We start from the raw sequence: 11,835 nt of genomic DNA, 5'->3' as shown, positions 1-11,835 counted from the left end.
GTATTTTTTTTCCCCTATAATAAGTATCCTTAAGGCAATTGTTAACCAACTATTTTAGAGAAGTTTTGACATGACTTTTATGGGAAATAGAAAAAATTGTCAAAATATTAATTTTTTTTTTTCCTTTTCCTTTAAAATCTTCTTAAAATGGTTTATTTATAGTAAACTCACTTATGATTTAGCCCAAATGCATATTGTCTACTCATGGTTTGAAAAGTGTTACTTTGTTAGTTTGAGATTCGCTCCGTTTGTCTCTCGTAACCCACATCTGTAAAAAACCAAGAGTATATATGTATTTTTACTCCCCTTTATGTCTCTCCTCCACACCAAAAAAAAAAAAAAAAAAAGTAAAAAAAAGAGAAAACAAGATAAAAAAGATTAGGGTTTTGTAAAAATCAATAAAAACACTTGACTCTCTCTCTCTCTCTCTTCCAACAAAATGGTAAAATAGAGAATTACTATTAATGCAAATCACAATTATCCACTATCAGTCAACGATTCAAATGGAAGCTTTGAGTGCAGCTACACTACACGATATCTCTAACCACCAATTATATATAGCTTAAGATTAGTGGCACAAAAAATTAATTAATTTTGCTTTTAGTCAATGATTAGTTTTTGCAATTATACTGACTAAGATGATTCAGATTTCATGTATATAGCGCTGGGTTGGGGCTCGAAATGATAAACCTACTCTGAATCAAATTAAGCTAGACTAGGAGCTTCTTCACTAGCCTGAACACATATAGTTTAAATTCAAACTCCAGGTATTAACATAGGTTGGTTATGAGAGATAAACAGAGTTAATCTCAGATGGGTAAAGTAACACATTTTAAAGTACACAACAAACGAAGCAAACCTCATGTGGACAAAGTGAAACTTTTCAAAGTACTCAACAAACAGAGCAAACCTCATGTGAACAAAGTGACACTTTACAAATCATGGGTAGATAATATAAATCTCGGTCAAATCACAATTGAATTTACTATAACTAGCTACTCAAAAATAAAATAAAATAAAATAATTGGGAAAAATCCACATAATCGATTAATGGGTATCCTATATTGAATGTTACTGTTGAATTTTGGAGTTGTAGACATCAAGAAGATTGGGAAGTCATTTCATTTAAGATGGGTGTCCCCCTTTTTTTTGTTTCATGTTCAGTTGTTGGAGTTTTATGGGAGTTCTAAAGTCTGATATTTTGTATCGTTATCCCCATGACTTTCTCCAACTTAACGTCTTTATGAAATTAATATTTTCCTTTTTCTTGCAAGAGAAAATAAAAAAGGTTGGGTGACTAGAGTTTTATTTGCTTTATGTTAGTTTAGAATCTAGGTTTTCTAACATGCTTATTCATTTTCTATTAAAATTTCTCTGATTACATAAATATGTAAAATTTTGGTTTAATTTCCAAGTTTTTGTGCTAAGGATGCGTACACATGGTTGGGGATGCACACGCATGGTTGGGGATGCACATGTAGGTTTTCAACACGCATGGTTGAGTATGCGTACGCATCCCAAAACCATATTTGGCAAATTTCTGACTTTTATTAAAAAAAAAAATTTTCACCCCAAACCTAGGTGGCTACTTCCAAATCTCCTCCTCTAGTTCATTTGGCTGAGGTGTACTTCACATGGGCAGCATGAACCACCTGTGTAGTGTGAGATGATGCGCTCCCACATGGGTTCTATGGAATTTTAAAATCTACTCATTTTAGTTTAGTGGTCTTGCTTTAGGTCTCTTAGCTAATGTTAAGGACATATATTGTGTAATTGGCTAATCCTTTGACAAAACGTACTTTACTTGTATTTGGGTAGATCTAGGATGTGTTTAATACTTCAAGAAACATGTTGTTCAAGTCTAGTATTAAAGCCATGAAGATTGGACCAAGAAATAAGTGAAGAAAAGCTATTCACTAAAGCTGGACAGATAGCTTGACAGCTACTTGACAAATAGATATCTGTCAAGGTTTAATGAGGCTTGACAGATACTATCTATTGAGGTATCTATCGAGGTTACGAGAATTCAAATTTTCAGATCTGATTTTCGACCCATGCTTATGTATTTGTGTAAGGTTTCTTTTTTCACAACCCTAAACATATATAAGGTTTATTTTAGAGGCCGTCACATAAGAGAATACAAGGAGAACAAATGCAAAAGGTGACCGATGCCTTATTCTCTCTAAAAGAAGCTACTGCGCCTTTGCGCTTTAGGGTTTTGTAATCGAGTGCTTCTTGATTTTCATTGTTGATGAAGTGAAGAACTTTGCAGCCAATTTCTTCTTCAAGTTGGTGTGTTAGTCACATACTAGGAGCCGTTCATTTTTGGTTAGTCACGTACTGGGATCCATGCAACAAAAATGGTGGCGTTCATATATTGAAGAGTTCAGAAGTTCTGAAGTGGTAGAAAGTTTCTGTTGTAAGTTCATCTACAAGGATGGTAGAGTTTAGGGACAAAAATTTTGTACTAGATCTAAAACTTCTCTTTACTATAGTGAATTGCTTTTCGGGAAGGTTTCCCCACAGGTTTTTTACTGTGAAACTAGTTTGTTTCATTGGTTTTCATAGGTTATCATATCTTGTCTTATTTATTTTTCCGCTGCATGATTTTGACATGATATTAATGTTTGTTTGTTTTAACAAGTTTTATTCATAATAAATCTAATTAACAACTTGGGTTTAATACTTGTTAATTCTATCAACTGGGGTCTAAATTTCCCAACAGCTAAACAATCATTCTTTAAGCTATTTGCAACCAAATATTGAATGCTCCAGACTCCTGAAAATTCTAAAAGACTACCATAAACCAACCAACAACTTATTTTATTATTATTATTTTTTTTTTCCTGCATGAAGCATAAGTATAGTTGGGCTGTAGTATCGCCTCACATTATTCATCTATAATATGATAGACGGTATGTTACGACTTACGACATGTGCTTTTCCATGTTCACCAAAGATTAAAATGCACCTCACATTGTTTATATACATGATGGGATTAGAACCTATAGCATCCATTCTATTATAATTCTTCTTTACCCTTAGATTAGATATTTTACCAACTGTACTAAATTAGCTATTCAAGTTAATAAATATAAAAAATCTCACTTCCTTTGCATATATATATATATATATATATATATATATATTTTTTTTTTTTTGCAAAATGATATGGCTTAAACTAGCACATATTCCTCACACATGAAAAATATTAATTGCTAACAGTAGATTTTGTTTCACATTCTAAGAGAGAGAGAGAGAGAGAGAGAGAGAGAGAGAGAGAGAGAGAGAGAGAGAGAGAGAGGTTACATTAAGCACAAGAGAATTATTATTTCACATTCAACTGTATAATATTTCACACCATGTCCACATTTTATAAATGATGCATTGTTGGAAGTGATCTAATCAAAACCCTGAAATACAAATACAATAAGAGAAGCAAAATGTACTTTTTCATGAAATTAGAACATCTTTTTTTTTTTTTTTTTTGAGAGAATTTCAACTGGTCTTGGTCTTATGATAAATCATCGGGAGTAGACGCCATAAGTTGAAACTCTCTAAAAAAAAAAAAACTTATTTCAATATAGAAATATCCATTATTTTGCCTGAAATTGGATTTCCTTTTAATTATTCTTTGCAAAGAATTTAGTTTGGAGGCCATCTATAAATTCCAGAGCAGGAGTTCGAGCAATGGTTCCTCCCTTGACATTTGTCCACCTATAAAAAAATTTAATAAATATACAGAGAGGATTATGTTCAATGTGGTGGGATATTAAGTATTAGTTGCATGTTAAATTTATAGATCCATATCACAATTAAGATTGTATAAAACTGTTTTGAATGATGTGAAACTAAATACATTTTTATATTTGTCAAAAACCTTTTAACTCAATTGGTACTTTAGTCTTTCTAACGAAGATATTTAGGATTCAAATTCCCCTTCCTCCAACTATCAAATAAATTTTTTTCAAAAAATATTTAAATTTATTGTATTTAATTTGAATTTTGAATAGATCAATTTCAATATCCCAAGACAAAACGTGGAAATTTTTTTTGCAACAATTGCAGAAGTTAGATTATATAAGTGAGCAAATTACCTATATTTGGTGACCAAAACATGGAGGAATGTAGCCATGAATGCTTTAATATACTCCGCCCCTGAACATAGTCTAATTCCTCCTCCAAAAGGCATGAAATTCTTAGATACAACCAATGGGTCAAGATCCTGGTTCCATTTATAAAAAATGTTGTCAAGGAGAGTGTCCATAATAAACAGCAATAATATTAGGGAAAAAAACTTCTATTAACTGGTTGGATCATTTGTTTCTTCTAATAAGGTTGTAACTACATACCTTCCAACGCCATGGATTGAAGGCAAGTGGATCCTTGAATGTGTTTGGGTTTACCTGAAGAGCAGAATTTACCAGCATAATGGCCCAACCAGCCGGAACTGTATATCCTGTATACATTTGGCCAAACATTTACTCTTAGTAACCATATATATATGAAGACTTTGAATCAAATATATGCGTTTGAGAACATACCTTTAAATTCAATATCTTTCAATGCTTTTCGCAATAACCCAGGAGAAACATTTCCCATCCTTAGAACTTCATTGATTACCTATAATTCAACATACCAAAATTTTTGTTTTTATAAGATAATTGAATTCATCAAACAACTCCAAGAGAGACCAGAACATGTAGAGATTGTAGAACCCACTTGAAATGTAAAAGTCATCGACTTATATTCATCCCATGTGAGTACGGAATTTGGATTCTCTCTATTCTTGAGAATTGCCTCATGCTCATCCTAATAAATGATACATGATTAGTGTTAGGTTACATCATTACTGTACAACATAACATATATATAGATTGTGGGCAAAAAAAAAAAAATGTTCTTGTACATTTACATACCGTCAACTCTTGTAAAGCTGCAGGATGCTCTGCAAGAAGCTTCAAAGCTAATAATACTGATACTGAAGTCTCAAAGCTAGCAAATAAGATCGCAAAAAGCAGTTTTACGATAAAGTCTTCTGACAAGAACTCCTCCTTTTCCATGTCATCTATAGCTTGATCAAGCAAATTTTCAGATCTTTTTTCAGGTGAAGTGATCTTCTCTTTTACTATTTTCCTCAACATGCTCATTGCTTCTTTTTGTGACTAGAAAATGAAAAGTAAAATTTAATATTTATATATCTGAGTAAATATTTGGGAAAGTTTAACATTTCTCGTTATTTTGATTACCTTTAAACATTTATGGTATGTTGTACCAGGGATATTCAAGGGAAATGACATGAAACATCCTAAGGTATTAGCGAACTTTTCACTCAGTTTTAGCTGTAATAGTTTTTCTGCATCATAACTAAAGAATATCCTCGCACTGAAATCAAGAAGCATCTGCAATATCCAAGAAACATAGATGTGTCATAACCCAAAGGGCAGCACACTGAGAAGGAAATGTGTCTATATCAAGGGAAAGTTGAAAATTACTTTAGAAGCAGCATCTCTCATATCAACTGAAGGCTGACTTGACCATGTTTGTAGGGCTTTGTTAACAATTTCTTCCATTTGAGGAAGCAACTTTTCCTTAACGGCGTCAGCACCAAGGTGATTCAATGTGATGCTTCTTATGTACTTGTGGACATTACCAAGTGCACTCATCCTATTTTCGCCTTCCATCCCTAAAAACTTGGCAAATGTATCCAAGTACCACATTTCTACTCAACTCCCTTCCTGTTTAACGATGTAGCGGTTGAATTCAAGATCTGTTGATAGTACTACAGGCCGACCAACCAAACTAGTTCGAAATATTGGTCCATATCTAAGAGAGGGAAAAAAAAAATGAAGAATTATAATTTGATTTTTTGTGAATTTTTTTTCATACATTTCTTATTGATATATTAATTTTTTTAAACTATTTTTATAGATACAACTTATTTCTCAACTTGTTGAGATAGCAAGGTATCAGCGGTATGTAGATTGGTAAACAATTACTTTGACATCTTACTATTAATATTACTTTTTAAAATTTCATCACCCATAATTTGCTAGTTTAGCAAGTTGTGTCACTAGACTTATTCTAATTTTTTTTTCTATAATACTTATAATAAATACACTATTATCTTTTTCATATGTCAAAATTCAAAAATAAAATGAAAATTTTCCAATTCTTACAACGTTTTTAAGGTTCAGGACCTATAAAAAAATAAATGAAGGTAGGCGGAAAAAGTGAAAATAGCAAAGCTAGAGTTTTGACAATAGAGAAAAAGAAGAAAAATATTATTATCATTCAAAAGTTGTGATACTAAATAAAAGCTAATAAGACCTCAAATAATTTATGTAATATTTTTTTCTCCTTCATAAAATATTTTTTAATAACCAAAAAAACATTTGAGATGATTACATAACAACATAAATTTAGGTAAGATTTATTTATTTTCTATCTAACTGTTTTGTTTTGGTTTTTTTTTTTTTTTTTTTTTTTTTTTTTACCAGTAATTTTAACTTTGAACAAAATTTTGCAAAAAGTCTTATTTAAGCCACACAAAAAAATCCTTAACAAATAAATAGTTTTTGTGAATATATCATTGTTTTTGTGAATTCTCTTACATTAAAATAGAACTCAATATATACATGCATGATATCTTAATTTCTCATTGGTCTTAAAATATATATATATATATATATATATATATATATATATATATAAATTAAGTTATTTTAATTTAGTTCTATATGATGTGATGATTAAAGAGACTATACACATATAGTTTTAGTTACATGAATTTTTAATAAATTATGTGACTTATTTAAATAATACACTTAGATAATCTTATAAACCATCACATAATAAGTTAGAAAAAAAAATACTTCAAACATACTTGGAGTTAAAATTTTTTTAAATATGAATTCTTTACTTCACTAGGGCTTCGAGGGGATCATTCCCACCAAAGTCAACCTCATTTGGCCGGACCGGCCCTGTAAAGACTTATTTATTTCACTAACCAAGATATGTGATTTCAGTGGGTTCCAGTTAGCTCAATTAGTAAAGTCTCCGATGATTGAATAAGAAATTTGGGGTTCAATCCCTGCCTATACCAAATATCGATTAGTGTCTTGGTCTGATGATAAAGAGCTATCATCAAGAGCAAACAATATATATTGAAACGTGCTAAAATAAAAATAAAAAAAGAAAAAAAAGAAAAAAGAAAAGATATGTGATTTCTAATTATCATTACTCTACTGATTTTGAACTAAGAATATTTTTAGTGTTGACCTAACCATCGAAGTACCTTTGTTCTAGGCCACACTAAAGGTTCTTGTTTATCTTACAAGAGGATAATTTCTCAACAGGAATCAATTTTGTTCAATCAAGCTAGACAACCACCCTATTGTTCCATCTCTTTTTTAAATTGCCACCCACACTATATAAGGCTATTGTGTATATATCAAAGTGACTAAGGGCTTGTTTGGATTGCACATAACTCATATCTTAAAACTTATATCTCAAAACCCATAACTCAAACTCATAATCCATAACCCATTTCTCTATTCCTACAATAACTCAAATCTCTCTAAAATTTGTGTTTGGTTCCAAAATTGAGTTATATTTTTCACTCTTTAACTCCAATTTTTGGCAAAATGGTAACATGCCATCACATTTTTCTGTTGTGCCATGCCCATCACAAAACCCAAAAAGATACTAAACCCATAAGCCAAAAATCCCCTCCCATGCCGCCAACAACACCATCATCGTCCAAACCTAGCAAGCAATTCACCGAAAGCGGGTCTGAAAACCCTCTGTTAAGCAAACTTGGCCCATTCAATGTGTTCAAAAACCAATCCATGAACTTGGCTGAGTTGTCAAGAATCGACCCGATTGTTGAGACGAATTGGGTTTCAAAGGTAACAAAAAGATTCGGAGCCATGGTTGTGGGTTTGTGCTTTTGGATTTGTGTTTGTCTGTTTGATTAGTACCCATGTGTTTTTGGGATTGAGATAGCTTGGGTTTGAAGAAGATGGTGGAGTGGGTCTGAAGAAGAAAGAAAGAAGAAGAAGAAGAAGAAAAAAAACCAGAAAGAGATGGGGGAGTGGGTTTGAAGAAATAAAGAAAGAAAGAAAAAGAAAGAAGAAAAAGAAGAGAGAGAGAGAGAGAGAGAGAGAAAAGAAGCCGGTGAAACTGTGAAGAAGAAAGGAAAAAAAAAAAAAAAAAAGAGTTGGTGTGGCACTGTTGATTTGACAGAGACAAGTCAAGAAAATGGGTTCCACAAGTTTGCTTTTTTTACAACTTTGCCCATATAACTTATATTCCAGAATCTGAAAACACCAAAAATTTGTTTTCAATTTTCATCACTCAAACTCAAAATTTTGAATTTTGAGTGATGAGAACTTAACTCAAAAATTTATCTAAACAAACTATAACTCAATGGGCCCCACATTTTTTGAGTTTTGGATGATGAAAACTGAGTTATATAACTTAGTTTTCATCAATCCAAACACCCTCTAAGCCTTCAATTACTGAATTTTTGGAGTAATTGGTATCACAATGAGATGAATTAAGGTCCGTTTGAATACAACTTATTTTGCTGAGAATTGAAAACTGAAAACACTGTACCAAAATAATTTTTAAATGTGTGAATAGTGTCGTAGGACCAATTTTTAATGAAAAAGTGGCTGAAAAGTGGAGTTTGTGGGTCTCGTGAACAGTGCACGAGTGCACTGTTCATGGGATAAAAGTCAACAACTGCAGTTGAGAGAGAGAGAGAGAGAGAGAGAGAAAATGCACAAGTGCTAAACGCAGACGCCAATAAGTCGGATCCAAACGGGCAATTAATGCTTGTGACTAGAAAAAGAAAGAAGAGTTCACTGCTACCCATATTAGCTAGGCTTGTATTAAGTTGATACGAGATGCATACATATAGTTAAATACATAAATATAAACTTGTAGATAATAATATATACTATAAAAACACACACATTTATAGTTATAAAAAAAAAAAAAAAAAAAAAAAATGTCAAAGGTCTTATAGCTTAATTGGCACCTCTCCATGCACAAAGTGCTTGGGAGTTTAGGGGGAAAATAGTTCGAACTGCAAGGTTTGCAACATGTTATAATTATTTCTCAAAAAATAAAATAAAATAAAAACAATATAAACAGACACAATTATTAGCATGCAACCTTTGAGCTCTCTTTTTGATAAATGCATGGAGGTCTAGAGAGTCACTTCGAACAATCAACTGAAGGGTTTCTCCAATAAGAGGTAGACCCATAGAACCTGGAGGGAGGACTCCGTTGCACTTTGGATTGCTCCATTTGTTTAGCCAGTAAGTCAAATATACGACCAGTACTGCTACAATACATAATCCAATTATCCACATTTTTTGTAAATTTGGTTAAAATTATTGTGTAGAACCCTTAAAAGCAAGTAATGGTTTGGTTGGTGGATCTATATATGCAAGTGAAGAAGTCTTGTGAGAACTCTGGAACAATACCAATTCTACTTAATCAACCCGGTCATAATTAATAAACTCTTTTAATATAGAGTACTTGTATTTTGAGACGTACATCAATATAGAGTACTTGATTAATTAATGATGCTTTGGTCAACTATATTAAGATTATATTTGCATTTTGATCTGTAAGCCATTACATCATCTTTATTTTCAAATAATTCATATAAAATATCAATTTCCTCTATGACTTTCAACTGTTACTACAACCTGTTAAGCTTTGTTGTTACTTGCTAGCCTCTTCCGGTGACCAATAGAAAATACACCATGTATTGGATGCATGTTTCCTCCTTCTCACATAGAGGTGAACCTCACATGTATTTTGTTAGATCTATTAGTTAGCTTCAATAAAGGCATGAAGCATAGGTTCAATAAATATTAGTTAGCTTCAATAAAGGCATGAAGCATAGGTTCAATAAATATTAGTTAGCTTCAATAAAGGCATGAAGCATAGTATTTATCTCCCCAAATCCATTTTTTTTTTTTTTAGCTTAAACTTTTATATGAATTTTATTAGTTTTTAAAGTTAAAGTATGAGTTTTGTTAGAACTATAGTTAAATAATTAATTAAATTCACAATTTCTTAAAAAGTTAAGCTTTTATATGGAATGTTACTAGTTGGGAAAGTCAAAACATGAGTTCTATTAGAACTATAGTTAAATCATTAAATTAATCGTTTATTAAAAGGTTAAACTTTTATTTTGATTTTTAAATTTTACTTACGACTTGCAACATGTGCTCTTAAAAGTTATACATGTTCAGCTAAGATAAAAAATGCATCTCACATTCTTTACATTTAAATCAGTTTTAATTTTGGTATTTTTTTGTTTGTTTCATTGTTTGTGGGTTCTGCTACAACTATAGTTAAATGATTAAATTCATAATTTTTTTAAAAATTAAGCTTTTATATGGAATTTTACTAGTTTTTAAAGTCAAAGCATGAGTTGTTTTAGAACTATAGTTAAATGATTAAATTAAATATTTCTTAAAAGGCTAAAATTTTATATGGAATTTTAAAATTTACTTATGACTTACAACATGGGCTCTTAAAAGTTATAAATGTTTAGCTAGGATAAAAAATGCATCTCACATTCTTTACCTTTAAATCAATTTTAATTTAGGTTTTTTTTTTTTTTTTTTTTTTTTTTTTTTTTTTTCATTTTTGTATATGTTCAATTAGAACTATAGTTAAATAATTAAATTCATCATTTCTTAAAAGATTAAGATTTTGTATGGAATTTTATTAGTTGTTAAAGTCAAGACATGGGTTATGTTAGAAATATAGTTAAATGATTAAATTTATCATCTTTTAAAAGGTTCGTTACCCAAAAAAAAAAAAAAAAAAAAACATCTTCTAAAAGGTTAAACTTTTATATTTAATTTTAAAATCAATTTATGACTTACATTACATGTTGACCTAGGATAAAAGAAAAATGTGAAAATGCACTTTTGATCCTTACATTTTGGATCAATTCTCGTTTTAGTCCTTAACTTTTATTGACTCCTACCTCAATTCCTAAAACCGGAATATCACATTCATTTTGCTCATTGTCGTCAGCCCACTAACAAAAAATTCATACATGATAGATAGAGTACACTGTTTGCATAGCAATTGCTGACGTAACTAATAAAATAATAATTATAAATTTTATTTGACATTTTTTAAATTTCATGTCAGCATTTTAATTTTAAAAAAGGCCAATTCATAAAATTTAAACAAAAAAATTAATTAGATTTAAAAAAAAAAAAAACAAAACAAAACAAAACCTTTGATTTAGAATTTTTTTTTTTTAAATTTACTTTTCATTATTTTTTCGTAAGAACGTTACAACTTATTTCAAGAAATAAACCCAACAATCAAACCAATCTCCAGCAAACCTCAAATCCAAATCCAGCAACCAAATCCAATCTCCATCAAATCCCGGAAAACAAGAAATAAATCCAAGAAACCAAACTAAACCATAAATAAGCCCAAGAAATAACCCCATAAACATAGTAACCAACCCAATCTTCAGCAAACCCATAAACCCAGAAATTTCACATTCAAATTATCAAATTCATATTCCTTAATTTCCTCTTCAACCTTAATCTTAGATGCGCAAAATTAAATTGCAACACAAGCCACCAATCCCACAAAGATTTCAACAATTACTCAGCCGATTTTTCACTTTCTCAGTATAAACACAATGGACCTTCAAAGATTCAAAACACAAATAGCAACAAAGCAAACCCAAAATGAAAATCAAATAGCAAAAATCCAATCCAATCCAATCGTCTAGATCGAAGAGAGGGAGAGACCAAGATGTCATGGGGTTTGGCA

General features: G+C 30.8%; 1 pseudogene; it reads right to left on the bottom strand.

The window, feature by feature from the left end:
- Positions 1-3,402: 3,402 nt before the first annotated feature.
- On the bottom strand, positions 3,403-9,449 carry LOC126705981 (cucurbitadienol 11-hydroxylase-like; annotated as a pseudogene).
- Positions 9,450-11,835: the final 2,386 nt, after the last annotated feature.

This window comes from Quercus robur, chromosome 11 (assembly GCF_932294415.1).
Source record: "Quercus robur chromosome 11, dhQueRobu3.1, whole genome shotgun sequence".
In the NCBI taxonomy this organism is placed as follows: domain Eukaryota; kingdom Viridiplantae; phylum Streptophyta; class Magnoliopsida; order Fagales; family Fagaceae; genus Quercus; species Quercus robur.
This window is presented reverse-complemented; position numbering and strand designations above follow the sequence as displayed.